The sequence below is a fragment of the Furipterus horrens genome, unplaced genomic scaffold (assembly GCF_987537825.1).
Source record: "Furipterus horrens unplaced genomic scaffold, mFurHor1.1.pri manual_scaffold_2, whole genome shotgun sequence".
NCBI classification, from domain to species: Eukaryota; Metazoa; Chordata; class Mammalia; order Chiroptera; family Furipteridae; genus Furipterus; species Furipterus horrens.
Genome location: NW_028327172.1, coordinates 139,273,789 through 139,298,825, shown reverse-complemented (window position 1 = coordinate 139,298,825; position 25,037 = coordinate 139,273,789). Strand labels below are relative to the sequence as shown.

At 41.4% G+C, this 25,037-nt stretch overlaps 1 protein-coding gene and 1 long non-coding RNA gene across 6 annotated transcripts in view; one reads left to right on the top strand and one right to left on the bottom strand.

Moving 5' to 3' along the window:
- Nucleotides 1–1,956: 1,956 nt before the first annotated feature.
- On the bottom strand, nucleotides 1,957–24,914 carry LOC150019599 (uncharacterized). Of its 2 annotated transcripts, none has more exons than XR_016509070.1 (7): nucleotides 24,819–24,914; nucleotides 23,742–23,972; nucleotides 19,270–19,397; nucleotides 16,335–16,406; nucleotides 11,475–11,575; nucleotides 8,636–8,709; nucleotides 1,957–2,125 (listed from the first exon to the last, which is right to left on the bottom strand). It is a non-coding gene; the product is annotated as an uncharacterized LOC150019599 (long non-coding RNA). The 2 variants fall into 2 exon arrangements; XR_016509068.1 differs by lacking the exon at nucleotides 24,819–24,914 and adding an exon at nucleotides 24,322–24,392.
- OPTN (optineurin) overlaps nucleotides 24,499–25,037 on the top strand; it is a 44,671-nt gene continuing 44,132 nt past the window's right edge. For 3 of the 4 annotated variants that reach the window (XM_090266533.1, XM_090266529.1, XM_090266532.1), the window contains exon 1: nucleotides 24,588–24,652. The gene's annotated coding sequence lies outside the window, so the exon portion shown is untranslated. Of the gene's footprint in view, nucleotides 24,653–25,037 lie in introns of all 4 variants that reach the window. The other variant, XM_090266534.1, reaches the window with a different exon arrangement.

Below are 25,037 nucleotides of genomic sequence, written 5' to 3'. Positions count from 1 at the left end.
TTGTGCACTTAAAAATTGGTCAAGAGGGGAGGTCTATGTTAACTGTTCTTACCACAATAAAAAAGAATATAAGTTTCAATTTTTTTTCCTAGCCCTCAATGGATCTACTTGTGCACCCAATTTTGACACTCCTGGCCCCCAAAATAGGATGTGGGTCAGAGGACAGAGCTTTTCCCCTCCATTTTCAGAAAGATAACTCATTTTTCTTTCTCTAGTATCAGCAGTCTGAAAAGAGTGCAGGTAGAATTATTTTTTTGCTTTGTTTTATAGGTGAGACGGTTAAAATCAGAGAGATAAAAACATCTGATGACAATTGATTTATTAATAAAAGAACACAGAGCCCAACTTTATGATTTTGAGAAAAACTGGAGGTAACAGAAACAGAAGGATTACCACTTTCCATGTAGGAATGTTGATTCCTGATACATTTGTCACTTACAAACCTGAACCTGACACTTTATTTGTGCACCACTCAGACCAAAATAAGAGCTGCCTCATTTGCCCCTAGAAGCCCTGAGGGCAGGCGTGAAGGTCACACAACTCGTGATGTCTTCTGGCACCATGTGGCACCAAGCACAGCCAGGCAACATGTTAAGAGCATGGAAACTCTGCAAAAGTGGGCCTCGCCTGTTTTGCCTGCTCTCTGCCCAGCTCTTGCAGATGGCTTCCGTTCCCTCTCTTTTCTGAGATTCACCAGTCCCTAACTCTGCACAGGATATCCCTGTACCTGAAATGTTTTTCTTCCTCTCCTGTAATCCCCTTCAGCTACTCATCAAATCCTACTCACCTCATAAACTCAACTTAAGATTTTAAAAATGGATTGCTTCCATTGTTTTTGGTTCTCCACTCAATATAGTTCCAATAACTAGCTGTTGCATCTCTGTCTCCCTCAGCTGCGCTCTGAGCTGTGTAAGGGCGATGATAGCGTCTCAGTGGTCTTTGGGTCCCCTGGTCTAACATACTCTATCTTCAGAGACTCCAGAATTGATTGTTGAATGACCATCTTCTCTGCCCCACCGTCTTATCTCCTGCCATGCCTGGAGTGTCCACCTCTTGCTTAAGAGCATTTATCTCTCATCCTGTACTTTGGTAATCCATTGCTATATAATAAACCACCCCAAAACTTAGTGCCTGACATCATGATTCAGTATTTCTCATGATGCCACGGGTCGACTGAACTTGCACCCACAATTCTCCTGTTCTCCATGGTATAGATTGTGGTCACATGTGGAGCTGCATTCAGCTTAGGGCTTAACTGGCTGGCCACTGGCAGGGGCCTCTGAGTTCTCCCCAACATGGCCCCTCTTCCTCCACAGTCTGGGTGGGCTTTCCTAGTGTGACAGCCAAGTTTGGAAAGAGCGGAAGCAGCCTTGCACCCCAACGCTTCCCCTGCATTCCGTCAGCCAGAGCAAGCTTCAGCATGAGGGAAGACAGGATCCACCTCTTGATGTAGGGGAGCTTGTGTATACAGGCAGGGGAGAAATTGTTGGTGGCCAGTTTTAAAGCCAATCTCCCCACCCTGAGTAGTACTTATTACTGTGCCTTCAGTTATGCTGAGGGATTTACTTCACTCCAATGTGCTCCGCAACTTGCTAGCTACCTGATTTACTCACACACAAACTTACCCCTTGATATAGGCTCTCTCTGTCTTTATCCTGAGCTAATCTGCATTCTCCCTGCAAGATGCCTGCCTACTGGTCTCCACATCAAGTCCTTTATTTTGCTGAAACTATTGGGGATGGGAGGCCCTTAAAACCCTCTTTGACAGGGAGCAATCACTTCCTCTTTGGAGTCTAATGTGGAAAAAAGACACCCTATTATGCAGAAACTTGGACGCATCCTACAAAATAGCATTAAACATTTCCCCCAGGAATACCACATGAAGCAGTAGGGTTTCATTAGTTAATTTTTGTATAAGTTAAGGTAGGCTAATCTCTGCAACAACAAACCCCACAATTTCAGTGACTTAACAGATCAAGGTTTATTTTTACTCATGTAACACCCTGACTTGGGTCCAAGTCAATGGGGTGCTGGGCTCCATGCCATCATTCAAGAACCTGAGGTACTGGCAACTCTGCTACAATTGCCCATGATTTCCAAGGTCATCCTGGGCACTGCCATACAGCTGGTAAAGAAGAAACACAAGGGAGATTTTCATAAACCAGACCTGGAAATGGCACAGATCACTTCCTCCCCATCAGTTCCATTGGCCTCATCTCAGTCACATGGCCAAATCCAACTACAACAGAAACCAAGAAATGTAGTCTAGCTGTGTGTCCAGGAAGGAGAGGAAGCAAGTTCAGCAGTCACAGTGTCCAGGACCAGATAACTTACACACACAGTACTACTTATTCCTGTTACTACACAGTTCACACTCATGTGAGCACTCAGACACAGAAAGAGGAGGGCAAGCATGCCTGTAACATTAAGGAAGGGGCCCTGGTTGGTGTGGCTCAGTGGATTGAGCACCAGTCTATGAACCAAAGGGTAACTGGTTCAATTCCCTGTCAGGGCACAAGCCTGGGTTGTGGGCCAGGTCCCGAGTTGGGGGCACATGAGAGGCAACCACACACTGATGTTTCTCTCCCTCTCTTTCTCCTTCCCATCCCCTCTCTCTAAAAATAAGTACATAAGACCTTTTTTAAAAAATAAAACAAAAAAAGATGAAATTAAGGAAGAGGTGAGCACATTTTCCCTCAACCTTCCCCAACTGTGGTAGATATGGAAAGCATCTTTCCAGACTTGTGCACAGCGCCATCTGCTGCTCAGAATAAAAAGAGGGGAAGCAGATAGTACTGAGTTGGGGATCCCAGTAACCAGGCTGAAATAGCATTGAGTACATGCTCTGGAACCATAAGTGGTTTAGAAACCAGGAGACTAGGAGAAATTCATACAGCAGTTGTCTTCATCTCATAGACACTAACCAAAAATGGTGAGGATGAGGGAGAGGAGTTGTTTGGTTGGTTTTGACTTGGTTTATTTTTCTGTATAATTAAACTAGGAGGAAAACACAAGACTGAGATTCAAGAGGACTATGTGAAGGGTCTTCCACAGGAAGGCAACTGAGTACAACGGAACACTTGATTGGAGTCAAAAAACCTAGAACTGAGTCTCAGCTTTGTCGTTACCTGGGCTATAGTTTCCTCTGTTTTAAAATGAGGGAACAAGAAGACTGCTCTAGATCCTTTCAGCTGAGAGTTCTAATCCAATCTCTTATATGACCCATTTTAAAGAAAGCAGATGAAGCCATATGAATGCATTGGATTCCCAGGGAGAATGGCCTTTGCTTTCTCTTTTAAAAAATCCAAATCCATCTAGTTTGTTTTGCTTTGTTCTGTTTTTATTTATTTTTAGAGCGGGGAAGGGACAGAGAAAAGTGGCAGGGAGAAACATCGATGTGAGACAGAAACATCAATCAGTTGTACACACCCCGACGGGACAGAACCCGAGACCCCGGCATGTGCCCTGACCGGGAATCCAACTGGCGACCTTGCGCTTTGTGGGACAACGCACAACCAGCAGAGCCACACCAGTCAGGGCCCAAATCCATCTGTTTTGAGTTTCATATCAGATACGCCTATTTCTTGCATTTAAAGAAACATAAATATGTATGTATTTTTAGTTAGGTAAGTAGGACTTCCTGACTGATTGGAAGCAAGTGATGAGAAAAGAGAGTTTCTAGCTTAGTGCAGCTTGGTGGCTGATGAACTCCTGCAATTAATTAATAACAATAATAGTTACCAACTTTTGAGTATCAGCTCTAAGTCAGGCACTTTCTAATCGCTTTGCATAGATTATCTCAATTTTCACAACAACCACTGCAAAGGGTACTAGTGTTGGCCCATTTTACAAAAGAAGAATCTGAGACACAAAACCCTGGTGGGAGAACAAATTAGAAATGGGGAGGATGGAGGGTGTGAATGACCTTGTGGAGAGGACCCCTTGCGCCCCATTTCACGCCCCACCTCCTGACCCAGAACACCTACCTTGGGCTGTTACACAGATGAGAAACGAATTTTTATGGTTTAAGCCACTAAAATTTGGGTATAACTTTGTTACAGGAATAACAGAGAGTGGATATCTCACTACAGCTAATTAAAACAGTGGAACATAAGCACAATAAATTAAATATTATACATGTTAATTGTGAAATCTTGTGGTACAACCAAATGAAAATACCTAATAGGTACACAGTGAGTTTGTAGGAACACATGAATCATCGTTAACATATGCAAATTCATAGGCCTATTTGGTCTTAAATAAATAAACAAGCAAATAAATAAAGAGAGGGGATGAATTATTTAAATTTTCTCTTTCTGCCAATTCACCCCATGACTATAAGCACTAGTCCAACTATGAAATGGGCCATGTGAACCTGCTCTTCCTCCAGATGATCTCATTTCTCTGTGTATATCCTCACAGTGTGAACATGTCACCACTCAACATAATTCTGGTCTTTAAAGAAAGTTTTCTTCCTGTATAATGGCTCCCAATTTGAGCCTGCTGGCTTATCTCTTATTCAACTGAAGAAACAATGACCAAGTCTTACATTGATAAAATGCTATTCTTACCTCAGACCCTGATCTTAGAACTCAATCCCATACACGATGTCATCCTACGGTGTATATATGGGAGTTAATGTTCTCAAGATGGCAGCTGATTTTGTGAAAGACATTTGGGTCTACTGGGGAAAACACATAGCGTGCAATGAGGAGAGGACCAAAGGTGGCACCCTGGGAACTCCAACCTTTGGGAGGTGAGTGGAGACAAGAAGTTGCTCATGAGACCATGAGCAGAAGTACTAGGGGAAGGAGGAGGAGGACCAAGAGTCATGAATGCCCCAAAGCCAAAGGAGAACAGAATGCCAAAGATTGAACTAATTGTTTCAAAGTAAGGCAAACAAACAAGCAAAAGGCTGAGGGAAGGATCACCAGCTCTGACAATAAAAACATCATTTACAACTTTTGCCAGAGCAATTTCAATGGACCTGCAGACATAAAAGTCGGATTTTAATGGATTAGAAAAACAAATGAAAGGTAATGCAGAGGGAACAGGGCTCTAAGAAGTCTGGGGATGAAGGCATGGCCGACGATTGGGGATCAGTAGGTCAAATCCTCCCCTCAAATTTCCTAGCTGTCCAACCATTCTTGGGTTCTATTTTTAAATCTATAAAATGGGTTTAATAGTCCCTGTCTCTGAGTGGTTTCTGAAGAGGAAATGAGAGGACAGTCATAGTTGTGTTTTAAGAAACCAAACAACTACGAATGAGTTTAAGTTATGGATGTTCCAGGCATATCAAAATCCTCCTCTCCATAAAGGAATTGTGTGGGCCACACAATTTCGTTCTTCATAGAACTGCTTTTACTGGCATGCTCTTGGGTGGTGATTTGAAGAATGTTATGGGAGCAGCCCTGTGAAACTCTTTGGCTCATTTGTTGAAAGATATTTAAAATGTTTTTTCTTTATTTTTATAAAGATTTTATTTATTTATTTTTAGAGAGAGGGGAAGGGAGGGAGAAAGAGAAGGAGAGAAACATCAATGTGTGGTTGCCTCTAGCACGCCCCCAATCGGGGACCTGGCCTACAACCCAGGCATGTGCCCTGATAGGGAATCAACCAGTGACCCTTTGGTTCACAGGCCTGCACTCAATCCACTGAACCACACCAGCCAGGGCTAAAAAGGTTTTTTATTATATTACACAGCCTCGTCATATAGATGACTGTTGGGAGTATCCTCTCTTGTCTTAATTGTGTAATTAATTGTAGACGTAATTGTGTTTCTCCTGAACAATTGGCCTCTTTTTATCTTGTAAATGGGTAATCAGTAATCAGGTTTCCCTTTTTGCAATGGTTGGAAGAAAGCTGAAAGGCAAATGTGTGACTCACACATTGCATGTACATAAGAAGCCATGGATGCATTTTTGTACTAGATTCTTCTCCAGTTTGCTTTTATGTGCCTACACTTGCTAGTCTCATATTTAGTTTCTGTGTCATATAATTTTATATTATGCATTCTTATAGTCTTAAATGTTACAAGGGTCCCCAGCCAGGGTGCATGTGAGGGGCAACCGATCAATGTTTCTTTCTTTCTTTTTCCCTTCCCTTTCTCCCTCCCTTCCCCTCTCTCTAAAAATAAAGAAAATCTTTTTAAAAATTGTTCAACACTCTCTCAATAAATAATTTTTTATATATTTCTTTTTTTAAGATTTTGTTCATTTATTTTTAGAGAAAGGGGAAGGGAGGGAGAAAGAGAAGGGAAAAACATTGAACAGTTGCCTCTCATATGTGCTAGGACTGGGACCAAACATGCAACCAAGGCATGTGCTCTGACCGATCGGCAACCTTGCGCTTTGCAGGATGCCGCCTAACCAACTGAGCCACACCAGTCAGGACGAATAATTTTTATATTGATATAATTATAATTCATTTATAAAGCATAACATATAAGTTGTTAATATGAAACTTATTAATACGAATTAATAGTGTGTATTAATTAATGCCATACTGGTATAAATTAATGTGAAATATTAATAAATTAATAATTCACATGCTGTGATTTATAAATGAATTATAATTATATGTTAACATAGTACTTCTCCAGCCCACTTATATCCCATGGAACTTGCTTTTGTGTACCTTTCTCAACACCAGAGCTCATGACAATAGCTAACAAGGATTGAGCCCTTACTATGGGTTTGGCTATTTCAAGCGATTTATATGTATGGATTCATTTAATCATCATAACAAGTTCCATTTATGTCCACTTTACAGATAAAGGTTAAATAACTTCACCAAAACCACACAGATAGTAAGTGATGTATCTAAGATTAAACACCCAGTTGTCTGTCTGGCGCCAGAGTCTGGCCCTTTCCCATCTAGCATGGTGGTATAGTAATCCTACCTCTCTAAAAGCTCAGAGAAAACTCAGACAAAATTGCTTAGATATTTTGGTTTTGATGCTTTGTAGGATGTTGGCAAGAAGAGCTGGAGACAGAGAGCAAGGTAGCTAGATTAAATTTTCTTTCATGTAATGAGATGGGCAAAATATAGCTTAAAAGAATATATCTAAACATAACTTTAAGAAATACAGATCTCTTTGTTAAACAAAAAGTGATTTTTAATTATATAAATCTTCCTCCCTTGGTCTCAAACAGTCCTAATCCTGTCTTTGGGTGCTAATTGTCTATATACTTCACATGTTTTATAATAATAATTTTAACTTTTTGAAAGCAGCTGGATGAAGTAAATGTGGATCTATGGGAAAACAGCATATATATAATAAACATGTCATGTCAAGCATTCCTATTAGTTATCAACTTATTAAAGTAAAATAAGTCCACTTGGCATCAGAATATTGAAAAAAAGAAGATGGCATTGCTGATTCAAGGACTTTTGGCTTCTCATCCTTTATTTCTCCTCTGAGGGTAGTTAAAAAGATTATAGTTTTAATCTCTGGTCATACTTTGCTGCCCTATCTTTAGTATAGGCTTAGGAATATTAATAACATTCTTGCTTAGTAAGCGTAATAGGAAGCTAATACTCTTCTTTCCCCTCAAATATCCTGCTCAGTCATCATTCAGGGCCTCAGCAATGTCCCACCACCTCTACTCTAGCCACTCCTCCTTTCCCAATCACACTGGCTAACATTGATATGACTTTCTTCTAAATTCCTCTGTCACTCTTTGACATTACTTTTACAAATTCAATACCACCTGACATTGTCATTCATATGTGTGTATGTATCTATATCAGGCATTAGATAAATTATGCTAATGCCTTATATATACATATGTAATATATCTAATGCCTAATATATATGTGCATATATATCTAATGCCTATATATACAATAAATCTAATGCCTGATAGATATATATATCTCAGGCATTAGATATAAGTTCCTTTAGGCAGGAACTGAGCCTCTTTATATTTACTACTGTCCCTACATCAGCAAGTACAGCGTTAGGGAACCAGAAATGTTTGTTGAATTAATGTGTTCAGGAGAGAGGGAGGGAGTGAAAATGAGTGAATGATGTGATTTTGAAGGCCTTTCTGACTGATCGATTCTGCCTTTGCTTAGAACAGAGTTTCTCTGAGAGCTCTTTCAATCTAATACATCGGAATCACCTGAAATAATTGTTTAACATGCAAATTCCTAGACTCCAACAGCAATCCTTTAACCTAAATGCCAGAAGTTGGGCCCAGGAATTTGCATCTTAACAAGAACCTCAGGTGATTCTTTAGCACACAAATTTAAGAGCCACTGATTTATCCAAATATGTTTAAAAGGTATTTTTGAATAATTAATTGGAATAATCTGTACTAAACACCACTCCCTTCCACAGATTTTATAACTCAGCTCAAACTGGTAACAGCCTCGGTATCATACTCTTTTTGTAAGAAATCAATTCTCCTGGAAGAGAGGACTCTTAGTTTTTAGGCACCTAATGTTCTAAATTAATTGGAATTGTGGTAAGTTGCAAAACCCATAATATTTGTATACTATTATGCATTATATATTATTCCTGTAGCATCATTTCACTTGGGAGTTTTTTTAACTTGCAGGAAACCCTGAGAGAAGCAGCATTCCTGGGAACAAGCTCCGGTAGCTTCTCCATCTTTTCCTCAGTGGTCACCTGTGTGCATGCGTGGGAATATCTCATGGATGCTCTCCTTGGCTTCCTTTTTGAAATCTCACTAGGTAGGTGACCTAGGACACAGACAGAATCATTTTCCAAACTAGTCCATGGTCCTGCTCTGGAAGCAGCTTCTAAACTGAGCAATAAACCCTTCAACTGCAGCAGGAATGACCCCCCCTCTTCCCATCCTCCATCTTATCAAGGCAGACTTGTTCTTTTTTCTTTTTCAGACTTGTTCTTTTAATGGGAGATTTAAAAAGCTTCACAAAGAGAAAGTGAACCCAATAGGCCTACCATTCCCACTCAACTTTGCCTTTTTCTTTTCTCTTTTTCCCCAGTAGGGCTCTTCCTCTTTCAGTACCTGAAGCTTTAACTTCTTCACCTTCCTCAGCAGGTACTGCGTGTACGTAGTTTAGATTATTCCTAGTCTGTGAAAGCTAAATTAGAGTCCCTTAACATGAAGAAATTCCATTGAATTGGTTCTACATGATTTGATGTCTTTTTTTCCTAAGTCTCCACTTACATGATATTCATTGAAATTCAACTCACCTGTTATTACGACAAGAAATAGAGGAAAGGATCCTTTCTTCTGGATTTCCCCTATTAATACTTTTAAACCAAGTTCCTAGTTTCATACTCAATTGAGTATCTTTCATCTTCTCCAACTTTTTTATTCTTTTTATGTTTTTCTACAATATTTTTACCTTTTTAAAGTATTTTCCATCACTCCTATTCTTTACTGTTCAGTCTCTGAAGCATGCATGTACGTATACACACACACACACACACACACACACACACACACACACACACACACACACACACACACACACACACACACACACACACACACCAGCACTGTGTCTGAGTGCCCTTTTTCTGGAATATGTGTTCGCCCTACATTTCCATTATTCCACAATATACCACATTCCAGGAGAGGTAATCATTTCCTTGTCCTCCTATTTTAATCTACATGTCACACTAAAATGGGGAAAAAGAAGGGGTCTCAGACAATATGAGTGCTTTGCTTAAGACGCTGACTTTACAGAACAGCATTTTATGTTTTCCCAGTAGGAGCCAATGCATCTTCGCTACCGCAATCCTTTGGCGCCATCTAGTGGACACAAACAGTAACAGGCTGGGAAAATCAGATTTGACAATGCGCATCACTGCACACCTGGAATTGTTTTGAACAAACCTTTCCTGCTGAAACAATGCTTTATATCCTTTTATAAAAAATTTCTCCAAGCTGTAATAAATATGTCAGAAGGTAAATGGTCTTTCCTGCTACTTCCTTTCCATGTTTTTGTTTTATTTAGTTAAGCATATCTTGAGAATTAATGGGCCTTGTGACAACCAGAAAAAAGTAATTAGAAAGCAGAAGTCACATTTTCTTTGTCGTTGTTAACTAGCCTCTGACATAGTGATAAGAGCTCTGAATTGGTTTGCTTTTGTTTGCTTGTTTTTTGTGGCTTTTTGAATGAAATAATAAGCAATTAATATCTGAGATGTCTTTCCTTTAAGGAGAGAGATTTTTCTAGACTTCCCAGTCTGGGTGGGTAGTTATTAATATAACCCTAACTAGGAACCCCTCCCCACCTCTCAAGTATTAAATCTGTTTAGAATAAGGGAAGGGGACACTAAAAAGAAAACAAATCTATAGCAAACTCCTGCAGGCAGCAGGAGGGAATAAAGATTTTGTATCATAGGTTTTCCATGAAACCTAGCCTAGAATTGAAGAAAGATTAGAATATTTCAACCTTCTGAAAATTCATCATTAAAATATTGACCCAATATGATGGTTAATTTTATGTGTCAAGTTGGCTGGGACAGAATGCCCAGTGATTTGGTCAAACACCAGTCTAGATGTTTCTGTGAAGATATATTTTGGGTGTGGTTAATATTCAAATCAGTAACTTTGAGTAAAGCTGATTCTCCTCCATAATGTGGTGGGCCTCACCCAATCAGTTGAAGGCCTTAAGAGCAAAGACCGAAGTTCCCCAAAGTGGAAGGAATTCTCTTCAAAACTGAAGCATAAAAACTTTGTCTGTCCCTGGCTAAGTAGCTCAGTTGGTTGGAGCATCATCCCGTACATCAAAATGTTGCAGGTTCAACCCCTGGACAGGGCACATCCGTAGATTGTTGGTTTGCTCCCCTGTAGGGGCACATATGGGAGGCACCAGATCGATGCTTTTCTCTCACATCGATGTTTCTCTTTCTCTCTCTCTCTCTCTCTCTCTCCCTCCCTCGCTCCCCCTCCTCTCTTCCCTGCCTTCCTCTCTCTTTATAGTCAATAAACATATGCCTGACTGAGGATTTTTTTAAAAAAACACCTGTATGTATTCCCAGCCTGCTGCTGCATTCAGACTCAAGAATGCAACATCAAGTCTTAACTGAATTTCCAACCTGCCAGTCTACCATGTAGATTTCAGATGATAAATAGATAGATAGATAATCTTCTATTGTCTTTTTCATCTTGGATAACCCTTACTAATACATCCAATACTGCACTTTAATGTATATTCTACATAACTGGATCTCAAACTTTAATATACATCAAGATAAACACTGTTGGAATCATTGTCCCTGGAAGTACAATCCAGGACATCTGTATATATAGTAAATTCTATAGTTGGTACACTCAGTTTAGAACTATTGAATATGTGATGTGCATCACACCAGATTTGATGACAAGCTTTTGGATACACTAATATTTAATTTAAATTTACTAACAGTTAATAAACAATTACTATGTGCCAGGTAGCAGACAACGTCTTCCAACTATGTCATCTTACATCCCATCGAATTCTATAAATACTATAAGAGACTGGATTACCTCACCAAAGTTAGGTGGCCTGCTCAGGACACCCTTTCATTCCTTCATCACATATTTTCTGAGCAGCTGCTATGGGTCAAGCACTCTTCTTGGCCCTGGGCCTAGAAGAGAAAATGAGAGACATGATTCCCTCATGGAGCTAAAGTTCTAGAAAGGATAACCAATAATAGTCAAGTGAACAAGAAATGAATAACACTGTAGAGCATGTGAAAAGTGCAGTGAAGAAAATGAGCAAGGTGAAGTGACAGAATAATTGGGGGATGGATCCACCCCTAAGTTAAGTAAATCATAGAAGGTGAAATGTAAGCTCACTAAGACCTGAAGGAAGCCAAATGCAGAATGAAGGTGAGTGGGCTCAGATGGCATCCCAGGCGTTGCTGGCCAGGGACGCCATCAGAACTGATTTTGTATAATTACATTGGAGCTGCCTGTGCAGCATTCTAGCAGTGGCACGTCAAAGAGATGGGTGGATATTCCAGTATGAACTCAAAGAAAAGGTCTGACGTAGGGATATAATGTTGTGAGTTGTCAACAGATAAATGGGATTTAAAGACAAAGGAATGATGAGGTCACCTGAAAAGAGATGCACAGACAGAGGGTAGAGTCCAGGACTGAGACCTGAGGACTCCAGCCATTGGAGAGCAATAGGAGGAGTGCCTGCAAAGAAGCCGAATGGGAGGGACAGCTGAGGAGGGCAGGAGGAGAACCATGAGAGATGATTGCAAAAGCCCAGCCAGCACCACAGTCAAGAATCCAGATCTGGTGTCTGTGTCTACTTTACTTGCTGCATTCCTCTGGTGCATCTAGAGGCTGAAACAGTGATGCATTGCACTTGGCATAGGGTAGCTCAGCTGATTCTCATGATTTTAGATAGTGAGCAGGCAGGTATTATCTGTTTCTCAGATGAGAACACATGCTCAGAGAAGTGAAGTAACTATTAAAAGATGGATGGAGCCAGGATCTGAGCCCAAGTCTTCAGACTGCTGGCTGGGTATCTTTCTCCCTTAACTGCCAAACTCTTAAAGGTCATTTTTATGACTTCTTTTTTTAATAGTTCATTTTTTATATTTTTCCATTATATGACTTTATTATCATCAAAAAGCTTTTTTTTAAAAAAAAAAAAAAAAAAAAAAGCATCTAGGACATTCCAAGATGGCTGTGGGGTAGATGGAAGCTACACTCACCTCCCAGAGCCAAACTGGATTTATAGCTAAATTATATAGCAATCAACCTGAATAACCAACTGGAGCACAGCTGAACAGTAGTATTATAAACAAGGATTTACATAAGAAGCCACACGAAGCTGGTAAGAAGGGTGGAGATTCAGAGAGGGCTGGCCCCTGAACCCCTGTGCAGTAGCTGAGGGGCAAGAGGGATATCTCAGCTGCAAAAATCCCCTCTGAGGGGTGTAGGGTCTCAACCCCTCTCCAGGATCCCCCACCCAGAGAATTGGGGCCAGGAAAAAGATCCTGCATTGCCTCTGGCAGTGAAAATCAGCAGGGACTCTGTCTACCTGGAAGAGGAAGAATTCCCAGGTGCTCACTTAAAGGCCAACACACAGGATCTTGCTCTTGGACACTTACCTGGAGCTCCAGTAAAGGGAAAGCAACTCAGGGATTATGGGAGTCATAAAGAAAGGATCTGGGTGGCATGGCCCCAAGGAGAGATCTGGAAGCTCAGCCACTGAAGTCTTGAGTTGCTATCCTACACTACCCTCAGGTGCCATCTTACCAGGGTCTAGCACTTCAATCCTTACAGCACCAGCCTGGGGAGTGCACTAAACTGTACCTCCAGCTACTGGCTTCATCACCCTGCCAAGCTCAAGTTCTGCAGAAAGCTCTGTTGCTGTACCCAACATACCTTTGGTGTGATCATTTTCTGGAGATGCTCTAGGCAGACACTCAGACAGTCACTGAACTGTGTCAACTACAACAGGAGGGTGCACATAACTCACACAGGAAACATTCCTGGAGCACCTAGCTTAGGTGATCTGGAAGACTGCACCACTGAGCCCCACAAGACACCAACATCATAAAGCCATCATAACAAGTTTGGGAGTAATAGCAGATCTATCTAATACACAGAGAAAAACACAAAAATGCAGACAAAATAAGGATGCAAAGAAATAAGCCCCAAATGAAAGAATAAGAGAAATCTCAAGAAAAGGATTAAATGAAATGGAATCAACCAAAATACCAAATGCAGAGTTTAAAACAGTGGTTATAAGGATGCTCAAGGACCTTAGGGGAAGAATGGGTGATCTCAGTGAGAACATAAACAAAGAGATAGTAAGCATTAAAAAGGACATGAAAACCATAAAAAAGAACCAGTCAGAAATGTAGAATACAATATCTGAAATGAAAAATAAACTAGAAGGAATCAAAAACAGGCTAGATGAAGCAGAATATTGAATGAGCAATTTAGAGAACAAGATAACAGAAGATGCCCAAGCAGAGCAACAAGAATAAAAAATAATTTTAAAAACTCAGGAAAGTCTAAGGGACTTCTGAGATAACATCAAATATAACAACATCCACATCATAGAGGTACCAGAAGGAGAAGAGAGTGAGCAAGGGATTGAGAAATTGTTTGAAGAAATAGTGTCTGAAAACTTTCCTAATCTGGTGAAGGAAAAAAGACACAAAAGTCCAGGAACCACAGAGTCTCAAATAAGATGGACCCCAAAAGGTCCACACCAAGACATATCATAATTAAAATGGCAAAAGTTAAAGATAATAGGAGAATCTAAAGGGCAGCAAGGGAAAGATAGTTACCTATAAGGAAACTACCATAAGACTGTCAGCTGATTTCACAACAGAAACACTTCAGGCCAGGAAGGACTGGCATGAAATATTCAAAATGATAAAAAGCAAGGATCAAGCCCTGGCTGCTGTGGTTCAGTGGATTGAGCATCGGCCTGAGAGCCAAATGTCACTTGTTCGATTCCCAGTCAGGGCACATGACTAGGTTGCACGTCAGGTCCCCAGTTGGGGTGCGAGTTAGAGGCAACCATACAGTGATGTTTCTCTCTCTCTCTTTCTCCTTTCCCCTCTCTCTAAAAATAAAATTAAAAAAAATAAATTATTTAAAAAAATAAATAAAGCAAGGATCTACAACCAACATTACTCTATCCAGCAGGGCTATCACTTAAAATTGAAGCTGAAGTAAGGAACTTCCCAGCAACAACAGCAAAAAGCTAAAAGAGTTCATTACCACATAATCAGTATTGCAAGAAATGTTAAAAGGGCCTTCTTTAAGAAGAAGAAATAAAGAAAGAAATAGACATAGATATAAGGAATAAAAATGGCAATAAATAAGTACCTATCAATAATAACTTTAAATGTGAACAGATTTTAAATGCTCCAATCAAAAGGCATAGGGTAGCTGAATGAGTAAGAAAACATGACCCGTATATATGCTATCAACAAGAGACCCACCTCAGAACAAAAGATACATACAGACTGAAAGTGAAGAAATGGAAAAAGATATTCCATGCAAATAGAAATGAAAAAAAAAGAGCTGAGGTAGCAATACTTGTATCAGACAAAATAGACTTCAAGACAAAGACCATAACAAGAGACAAAGAAGGACATTACATAATACTAAAGGGATAGATCCAATAAAAGGATATAACCCTTGTAAATATATATACACCCAACATAAAAGCACCTAAATATGTTGTATAAAGAAAATCTTGGTGGACGTAAAGGGAGAAAGCAACAGTAATTAAGTCATAGTAGGGGATTTTAACACCCCATTGACATCAATGGATAGATCTTCCAGACAAAAATTCAGTAAGGCAACAGTGACTTTAAACAATACACTGGACCAGATGAATTTTATTGATATTTACAGAACATTCCATCACAAAGCAGCAGAATATACACACTTTTCAAGTGCACATGGAACATTATCTAGGGTAGACCACATGTTAGGAGACAAAACAGGTCTTAATAAATTCAGAAAGACTGGAATCATATCAAGCATCTTCTCTGACCACAGGGTATGAAACTAGAAATCAATTACAATTAAAAAAACTGAAAAATACTCAAGCACATGGAGGCTAAATAACATATTACTAAATAATTAATGGGTTAACAATAAGATCAAGGAAAAAATCAAAAATTACCTTGAGAAAGTGAAAACAAATGCACAACAACCCAAAACCTATGGGACACAGCCAAAGCAGTCCTAAGTGGGAAATTCATAGCATTACAGGCCTACCTCAAGAAGGAAGAAAAAACTCAAATAAAAAAATCTAACCTTACACCTAAAAGAATTAGAAAAAGAAAACCAAAGCCCAGAGTAAGTAGAAGAGAGAAAATAAAAAAGATCATAATGAATATAAATAACATAAAGACTAAAAAATATATATAAAGATTAATGAAACTAAGAGCTGATTCTTTGAAAAGATAAGCAAGATTGACAAACCTTTCACCAGACTCAAAGAAAAAAAAGAGAAAGGACCTAAATAAAGACAGAAAAGAAAGAGAAGTAACAACTGACACCAAAGAAATACAAAGGATTGTAAAAAAAATATTATGAATAACTATATGTAAATAAATTGGACAATCTGGAAAAAATGGATAAATTCTTAGAAACATATGATCTTCTAAAACCAAATTGAGCAAACCAGTGTTTATAAATATAAGAAAGAGGGGGACATCATAAGATGATATTTCTTAAAATCCAGCAGAGTCAATATCAACTGTAATTAGCACAAGCATATAAGTAGGATGGATCGTATTGAGAAATGGGTTTTTGATCTTGAAAAGTCACATGAGAACCAGGGATAAAAACGAGGCTGAAGATCTCCCAGAGATAACATGAGTGAATATCATGAGACAGGTTGTCTCTTACCTGCTTGCCTCTGTCTCCAAAAAATTAGGCAAAAAAAGCCAATGAGGCCTTAAGGAGTATCAAGAAGACCAGCTGGGAAGGAGGAAAACATTTTTTTTTTATTAACTGAATACTGAGATATCTATCAAATTAGGTTTAGAACAAATTTTCTCTCCTCAAATTCTCCAGGGTCTGATTCAGGCCCAAGCAATACTCATGCATAGCTAACCATATAAACTATGTCTTACAGCTTACATGTAATGGCCAACTCTTTAGAAAATCATTTTTACATAATGAGCTTATTACTTAACATTGTGAACATATTTAGTCACATAAAGAATACAAGTGAACAATTGAAGTCAATGGGAATTGATTAACTAGTCTTCAAATGTCAAGCCTACTTCTGACAGCTCTGTGGCTTTTGACACTTTCAATGGCCCTCTTCTTCTCTACAGGTTTTCTCCTTTGTCTCTGGGACCCAGCACTTTTTCCCTCTCTGGCTGTTCCCTGTGCTTTCCTCTTCAACTTTCTGTTTTCTTTGAGCACTTCTCACATTGAAGGAACTCTCTAGAACATTCAGCCCTCACAGGTGAGATCTCTGAAGATCACTCCTAAGGTCATATTTCCAAGCTTAATCTCTCTCCTGAGCTTCAGGCCCATTTTCCCAAGTGGTAGTAGACATCACACAGCTATCCTATAGGTACTTTGCATGCCTAGCCCCGCTGGTATTTCGCACACCTGTCCCACTGGTACTTCGCATGCCTGTCCTGCTGGTACTTCAAACTCCTCAGACAGAACTTACTGTTTTCCCCAGAACGCTGCTGTGCATCCCATCTCAACTAATGGTCCTATGTCCATCTAGTCACCTAGGGCAGAAAATCTTGTCTCCAACAGGTCTCTTCTCACCTGTCACATCTAATCACCTGAAACTCTGTCCACCCCACCTATATAAAAGCTCCCAAATGTATCCCCCTTTGCAAGGTTGCCAAATACAAGGGTGAGCAAAAGTAGGTTTAGTGTGCCATTGTGACATTCTTTTGAGTTAATAAAGCTATTGTAATAATCATAACCTGCATGTCTTTTTCCATATAAACAACTGTAAAGCTACTTTTGCCTACTACTGTATATAAATTTTTTGCTGCTGAGGTGGCAGCCCCCTTTATCTCTGATATCAACCATTCTGGGAAGGGCCCAACCCTTCAAAAATATTCCTTTAATAGACAAGGTTTCGTTACAAAATTAAATGGAAAAAGTTCTGGAAAGGTAAAAACACCCCACATTAAAAACACACCGAAGTGTCCCTGCTGTGTCATATAGACTTCCAGTGGGAAAGGTTGATGGAACAGAAAGAGAGAGTGAGCATGCAAAATTGGAAGGTGGAGAATAAGAGGAGAAAAGAAAGGATGTCAAGGGAGGGGGCAGAGAGCAGTTCGTGACATTTCATGAGCATGCAGACAAAGAAAGTGTGCTGAGCCAACCAAGCCAGAATCAACTAAAATATACCTTTGTACTGAAAGTGAATAGAAAAATTCATGAGATGGCAGCCAAGGTAGACAGAAAATCGTTTTATAAAAAGATTCATATAGACTCTTCCTTTGTTTCTGTAATAAACAGAATTGAGTAGTTTCCCAGAATTACAATAAGACCCAAAGAATGGTAAAGTTCTAAATTTATGTAAAATTTCTGAAATTATTGCAGTGGGAAATACTGCTTCTGCACTTCCAAGTTCACAAAATAGATCTTCATCTTAGAGTTTTCACAGCCAACTCTTCAAAACTTGGCTACCATCACCACAACATTCCATGAATATCCAATTGTCTCTGCAAGAAGTATATTTGGGCTGGAATATTTTTCTGCCTTCCTGGGATCAGATCAAATTAACTTGATAAGAATTGCTTTATATGAATTCCACATTGGAATAACTCCTGGTATAATCTAAGTCATTTTCTCCCTTAGTTCCCAATGGAACCAGGAAGAGAAATGGATGAGGTTGCAAATAACAATGGGGTAGTAGCTGCAAGATTTAAAGCTGTATCTGCTGGAGAACTGAACCACAGACCTTAACAAAAGAAAGGAGTATGCTCCTGGCATCCAGTTGTGAAGAAGAGCTGAGAAGACCAACCTCAGAGAAAGCTGTATTACTGCTAATCAGGGCATCATGTCTGTACATTTAATAACTGTCTATTGCCTTATGACAACAGGAACAGGAGCTCTGTGCACAAAGCCAAAAAGGGTTAATGTAGTCTGGTGAGAGGAACCCTGAGTTTTTGTGGTGCAAAGGCCACAGGCAATCCAGCTAAGATTTTGTATCCAGGTTTCTTGTAGCCTATTTGAAAGCATATGAGTACTTTTTTTTTTTTTTTCATGAAAACAGGGTATTTTTCAAATTGCAAAATCATTTATGACAACTAGCCAAGCATGAATGAAGTTAGCCTCTATGGTTAATTTTATGTGTCAACCTGACTGGACCACAGGGTGCCCAGACATTTGATCAGACATTACTCTGGGTGTTTCAGATGAGTTTAACATTTAAATTGATAAGACTGAATAAAGCAGATGGCTCTCCCTTATGTGGGTGGGTTTCATCCAATCAATTGAAGGCTTGATGGAAGCTGACCCTCACTCAGTAAAGGAAATTCCTCCTGCCTGACTGCCTTGAGCTGGGACATGGGTTTTCTCCTGCCTTTTAGCTTCTGGACTAGAACTACACCATCAGCTCAGTTAAAAATCTTGGAACCTCTCAGCCTCCATAATCACATGAGTCAATTCCTCAATATACAGTCTCCTATTGGTTCTGTTTCTTTGAAGAATCCTGATTAATACAAAAAGAAAGATGCCTGAAATTCAGTTAATTTGGAATCTACTAAAATAAGATCCCAAATATAATAACCAAAAGGAATTCCTATTTTTTCTAGCTGGAGGAAAGCTAAGAGGCCACTTGCCGGGGTCTCTTTACCTCACTGATAAAGAAGTCAAGCCAAGGATACTCTGTCCCTTCCTGAGTGCTCAAGCCGAGCCCAGGTAACCAGACACCCAGGCCTGTGTCCTCCACTCCACCATTCGCTTCTGAGAAGGCATCTCATTCTGAAAAAAAAGAGATGGAAAAAAAGACAAAACGCGTGTGTGTCAACACTGACAGATGAATTATTTAATCAGAAGCAGGCCATTTCTCACTCCTCAAGCACACAGAGAAGATAATGATAATGCTTTTCAGACCATGACAAAGAATTGTAGTGTCTTACGGTAATTATTCTCCCAAGTCACTGGCTCTGGCTAATAATGCTCTACCAGAAAATTTTGCTCCAGGAACTTTTAACAGTTTTACAGCAAAACAAGGAAACAAAGATTTAATGTTTAATCCATGCTCTGCGTTGACTTGGTAGAAAAGGTGGCAGGGACTAAGCTTCCGTATATACATATGGGGAAGGGAGTGGGAAGTAATTAATAAGTACTATTATTACTATGGTATCTTTACTTGATCTTCACAGTGGACCAATGATCACCTGAAAGATTAACACCCAGCCCGGCACCTTCCCGGTGAGTTTACTGTTTCACAATTTAGAGGTATGAAATGAATGAGAAGAAGGAAGACCCCCACTCCACCCCGCCCCCAATCCGCACACCCTGTGCTCTGGCTTTTCATAAAGCAGAGCCATTGCTCCTGGGTCACAGGATACCTGACTGCAAATTGGTGGCAGTTTAGACCCTACTTCAGAGCCTCTTTCTGATGGAAGCCTGACTACAAGCCTCACTCCTCACACAAGTAGGTGCCAGATATCTGTAAGAGGAAAGTGACCTGTTGGAGATTATACATGCACCAGTCTGAGTCCCTGTTTCCAGTTTGGGGATGATATATACCTAGGACTGAAATTGCTGGGTCATGTGGTAACTTTAACTTTTTGAGGAACCCATCCTCAGAATATTTGGAGTCAACAGTAAACTGAATCTAACTAAAAGCTCAAAGGAAGCCCATACCCAGCTCAGCTACAGAGTAGATGCTGGCCCAATAGAGGAAGGGGCATACCCTTAACAAGAAAATATGATTATTTATTGTGGGCTCTAGTATTCCATTATTCTTTTAAACATTTAAAAAATATTTTATTTATTTATTCTTTAGAGAATGGGGGGAGGGAGGGAGAAAGAGAGGGAGAGAAACATTGATGTACGAGAGAAACATCCATCAGTTGCCTCTAACATGCCCCCAAACGGGACCTGGTCACAACCCAGGCATGTGCCCAGACTGGGAATCGAACCAGCAATCTTTCAGTTTGCAGGCTGCTGCTCAACCCACTGAACCACACCAGCCAGGGCGTCTAGTATTCTTCTTCTTTTTTTCCAAACCCTCATCCGAGGAGTTTTTTCATTGATTTTTTAGAGAGGAAGGGAGAGAGAGAAACATTGATGTGAAGAGAAACATCAATTGGATGTTTCATGTACATGCCTGGACCAGGGATCATACACACCCAGACCTGGGTTTGGACCCACAACCTAGGTATGTGCCCTGTCTGAGAATCGAAACCCCAACCCTTCAGTTACAGAATGATGCTCCTACCAACTGAGCCACACTGGCCAGGGCTATATCCTAGTATTCTTTTTGGTGTTTTTGCAACTCTACTGAAGTATGCTTTACATGCCACAAAATTAACCCATTGTAAGTGAATAATCCAGTGATTTTAATTATACTCATAGAGTTGTGGAATCATCATTACAATCTAGTTTTAGAATATTTTCATCACCCCCAAAATTCCCTTGAGCTCATTGGCAGTCAAAGCCACTCCCAGCCCTAGGAAACCACAGGTCTGCTTTCTGTTCCTTTCCGTTTCCATTTTACAAGATATTTCATCTCTATGGAATCACAGTTTAGGCAGATCTACAGTATAGGTAGATCTTTTGGATCTGGTGTCCCAAGTATGAATATTAGTTTACTAGCTCAAATATACATAAAATATTATATATATATATATATATATATATTTTTTTTTTTTTCCTTTCCTCCTAACCCATGTTGGAGTGTAGAGAAGTCCACTGTCAGGCATCACTGAGGTCTGGAGTGGAGGCTCTCCTTTACTAGGGCCATGCAAAAATCCAGGGGGGCTTTTGGTACCATTGGAATTAAGGCTATTTATTCTTCAGCTCATTGACTTTGATGCTGATATCCTCATTATCCAACATATGAGTTCTTGTAAGGAGAAGGCAGGTTGCCCCATTATTTCCAATGGCAAGCTTGAATCTGCCGAAGCTGTGGGACCGGGTTCCCTAGGTCCAATAGATGCATCACAGAGCGATGTGATGCCAAGTGCTTACCATTTGTCCTGATGCTACAGGGGCTGAGGGTTGAGTCCTTGATGCTCTGGGGACCACCAATCCCCACCCTCTCCACTCTGGGGGAGTCACTCTTCCCTTTGACTGTTGTGAAAGCCCTCACCTCATCCTGCCTCTTTCCTCTCTCCACTCAGGGCACCTGGGATAGCTAATTTATTTTGTAAGAAAGGGCTCTCTTTAAAGACTAGAAAGGTTGGTCCTCCAAGAATCCTGCAAATGCCCCTGAAGTAGAAAACACAAAGGGATTATCAGCTTTCTCCAGAGGGAGTTAAGGGGGTGGGGAGGAGCACAGAGATCTAAAACATCTCACTAAATACCCTACCACAAAGCTTTACCACAAACCACATGGGTAAACAGCTATAAAGCATGTTATAATTGAAGTTTCTTAGCTGTACTTAGAATCCATATACTCACAGAACTGTGAGATAAGGTGGTACTACCCTGGAATACTCAGGCTAGAAACAGAGCTGCCTCGTGTAACACTAGCAACTAACACTGTGTACCAGGCATTATTCTGAGTGTTTTATACATATTATTCCTTTAATATTCACAATGATCTTAGGTAATAAGTGCTGTAGATCCAAATTCCTTATTTAAAGCCTTTGGTGAAGCTCTAATTTAGAATTCAGAATTGTTTGGATTTGAATAAGGCAATACGTGCATGCAGTTTATATAACATAACTCCCGGAGAGGGTCTGAAGCAGCTCTCATACAAACTAAGTAATGTGCCTTCAGTGAAACAAATAGTCACAGGAAGTCTAAATAAAGACTGTAAAAGAGTTTATGTCAGTTTAGGTCAGGTTTTGCCTCCAAATGAATTAAGAAAGGTTTTGGTTCTCAAAACTTTTTGGATTTTGGACCTGTATTACAGCCTCCATTTAACAGAGAGAGAATGAGCAAGGCAAGGGTAGGTCCAAGGTCACATAGCTAAGAAGTGCTAGGGGAGCTCAAAGCTTTGGAGTCCCCCTGCTGGGAGCAAGTCAGTCAAAGGAAAACTACCTTAACCACTTTCTCTACAAGAAACTCCATTCCAGCCTTCCACTCCACAGCAATGGCAGCTTTGTGTATGCCCTTCCCCCGCCCCCACTATACCCCATCCCACAGGTTCTCTGATACTCATTTTAGCTCACCTTAATATGGTTTAAAATAAAAGAAAGCCCAGTGGAATGTGACTCACCCCAGATACTCCTAACAGGCCCAGGGGGGACCCTTGAAAACTGGATCTCGGGACATTTCAGAGTTGCTAGCTGCCCCTGCCCTGCTCTGAGGGGGTTAACCTTAGGGTCGGGTGAAGGGCCAAGCAGAGATAGCCAGCCTGGAGGAGGCAGCCTAGACAGCGAAAGGTGAGTTCCTTGGGGATTGCCAGGAAAAGGAGTATCCACTCCCCCTTCCCTAAAATAAACGCCCTCGTCTTGCGTTTACTTCAAACCAATGAGCAGCGCGGATGCGCAACCTTATGCTGCTAATTATTCCCCGATTTCAGTAGCTTCAGCTCCTTCATTCATAAATCAAGTTCTTCCTAGTATGATGTACTTCTTAGTCTTCATCACAAACCGGCTCCCAGACTCTGCGACCCTGTCCTGATTTCTATTGTCTTGTCTTGTTTGATGGAAAGTCAAATAAAGGAAATTTTTTCATTTCACGTAACAGCTAATAAGCTCAGTAATCAATGTATGTAAAAAGCTATTTTTTCAAGAACTGGAGGTACGACCCACCTTGACTCCAGGAGACCATAAGCAGTTCCACTTTTGTGCCTGAGGTGGAGGGCCAGCAATTTGTGTCTAACCCATTATACACCACTGTCCAGGACACAGATGAAAGAATGCTACAGCTTTTATCTGATTAACTTTTACCCTGAATCCCAACCCCCTTACCTACACTTTTCTTCTCCTTATAAAAAAAGTTCTGTTTATAATGGAATTTAAGACGGTCTGTTAGGGTACAAACCCGCCCTCTTTTCAGACCCCGACCCTCTTAATAAAGCGCCCCACAAGACTCAACCCCTGTCTCTGCGTATTGTGTGTGGTAGGTGACAGGCAGCAGAAACGCCGGCTTCTCCGGTTTCAGATTCTGTTGCCTGCCAGGTGCACTGGCCGCACCGCCTACCGTGAGACCTTGATCCCGTGATCGGATGCCTTCTGAGTCCGGTGTCCCTGTCCTTGCTCATCCCTGCTCCAGGTGCTTAGTATGCAAACTGGGGCGGTTCTTCTCCTTCCTCCTCTTGTTTCCTCCCTTTTAGTTCTGTCTAATCCGGAGGCATCTTCTCTCCTCTGGTCCAGCAGATCAATACTCCAGCTTCCCAGGTACAGTCCAGGTCAGTCCAGTAACCCCCGCTGCCTGGGGCAGTTGAAACATACAGGTGTCAAAGGCTGGTCTGTTCCCTCGGAATAAGAGCTCAAGAAGCATCCTGCTATCTTTTTGTTTTTAATTAAAGGTCTATTTTAAGGGCAAATCGGGTGGAAAGCCACGCATGCTCAGTTAACTATATCCATATGTAAGACTTTTAACAGAGATCAAGGATGCCTAGGGCCTCCCCCGTCCTGTGGGTCTGGCCTTGTAAGGGAACCCCTGCGGGGAAGACCGACTGTGCAAACTTGGCTTAGTTAATAATTTATTTTAATTAGCGCCATCTGTCACGCCGCCACACTGGCACCGTGGCGCAACCCCCGTTGCCCTCGATCCTCACCTAGACCCTGCGTGAGCCTCGGGGTCGAGTCGCCCCCGGCCGGCGCAGGGGGAAGGAACGGCGGGACCTTGGGGGCGGGCCCTGCGGGGGGCGTGGCCGGGAGCCCCCCCCCCCTTCCCCGGCAGCAGGCTGGAGGCGGTCCGCGCGGCAGTCAGCTGGGCGCCGCTGGGCGGGGTCGCGAGTCTGCAAGTCTGCCGGAGGCTCCGGGAGTCCAGCCGCCACCCCGGCGCCCGTCCCCTGGGAGGCGGCTGCATCCGGGTCCGGAGCCCTCCCCCTGCGGGCACGATGCCGAGAAGCTGTGGCCCGGAGTGAGGCGGGAGTGCGGGCGCCGGTGAGCCGGGGAAGGGGGTGCTGGGCGAGGCGGTGGCTCCTTCTCTGCCCTGGGAGCTGTTCCCTCAGCCCCCTTCCCTATGACCCTGAGCCAGTAGGGGTGTGGGTGGCGAGGGGTCAGGTGTCCCCACCGGTGGGAGGGTTTCCAGGTCCTGGGGGATCCTGACCTGATGGGAGAGAGCAGCGGGGGCGGCCGTCCGAAGCGCCCTTCCCCCCTCTTAGCCGGCCTGGCGGGCTGCAGGTGATTTCCTCTGTAGGTCACGGAGGTGGTTTAAGGGTGACACCCTCCCCTCAGATTGGGAATGATTACACAGCCAATTCCTCCTTATAAGGGAAGTGGTTAAGGGTACCCTAGCTTTACGAGATGGCCCAGGAACGCGAAAGAA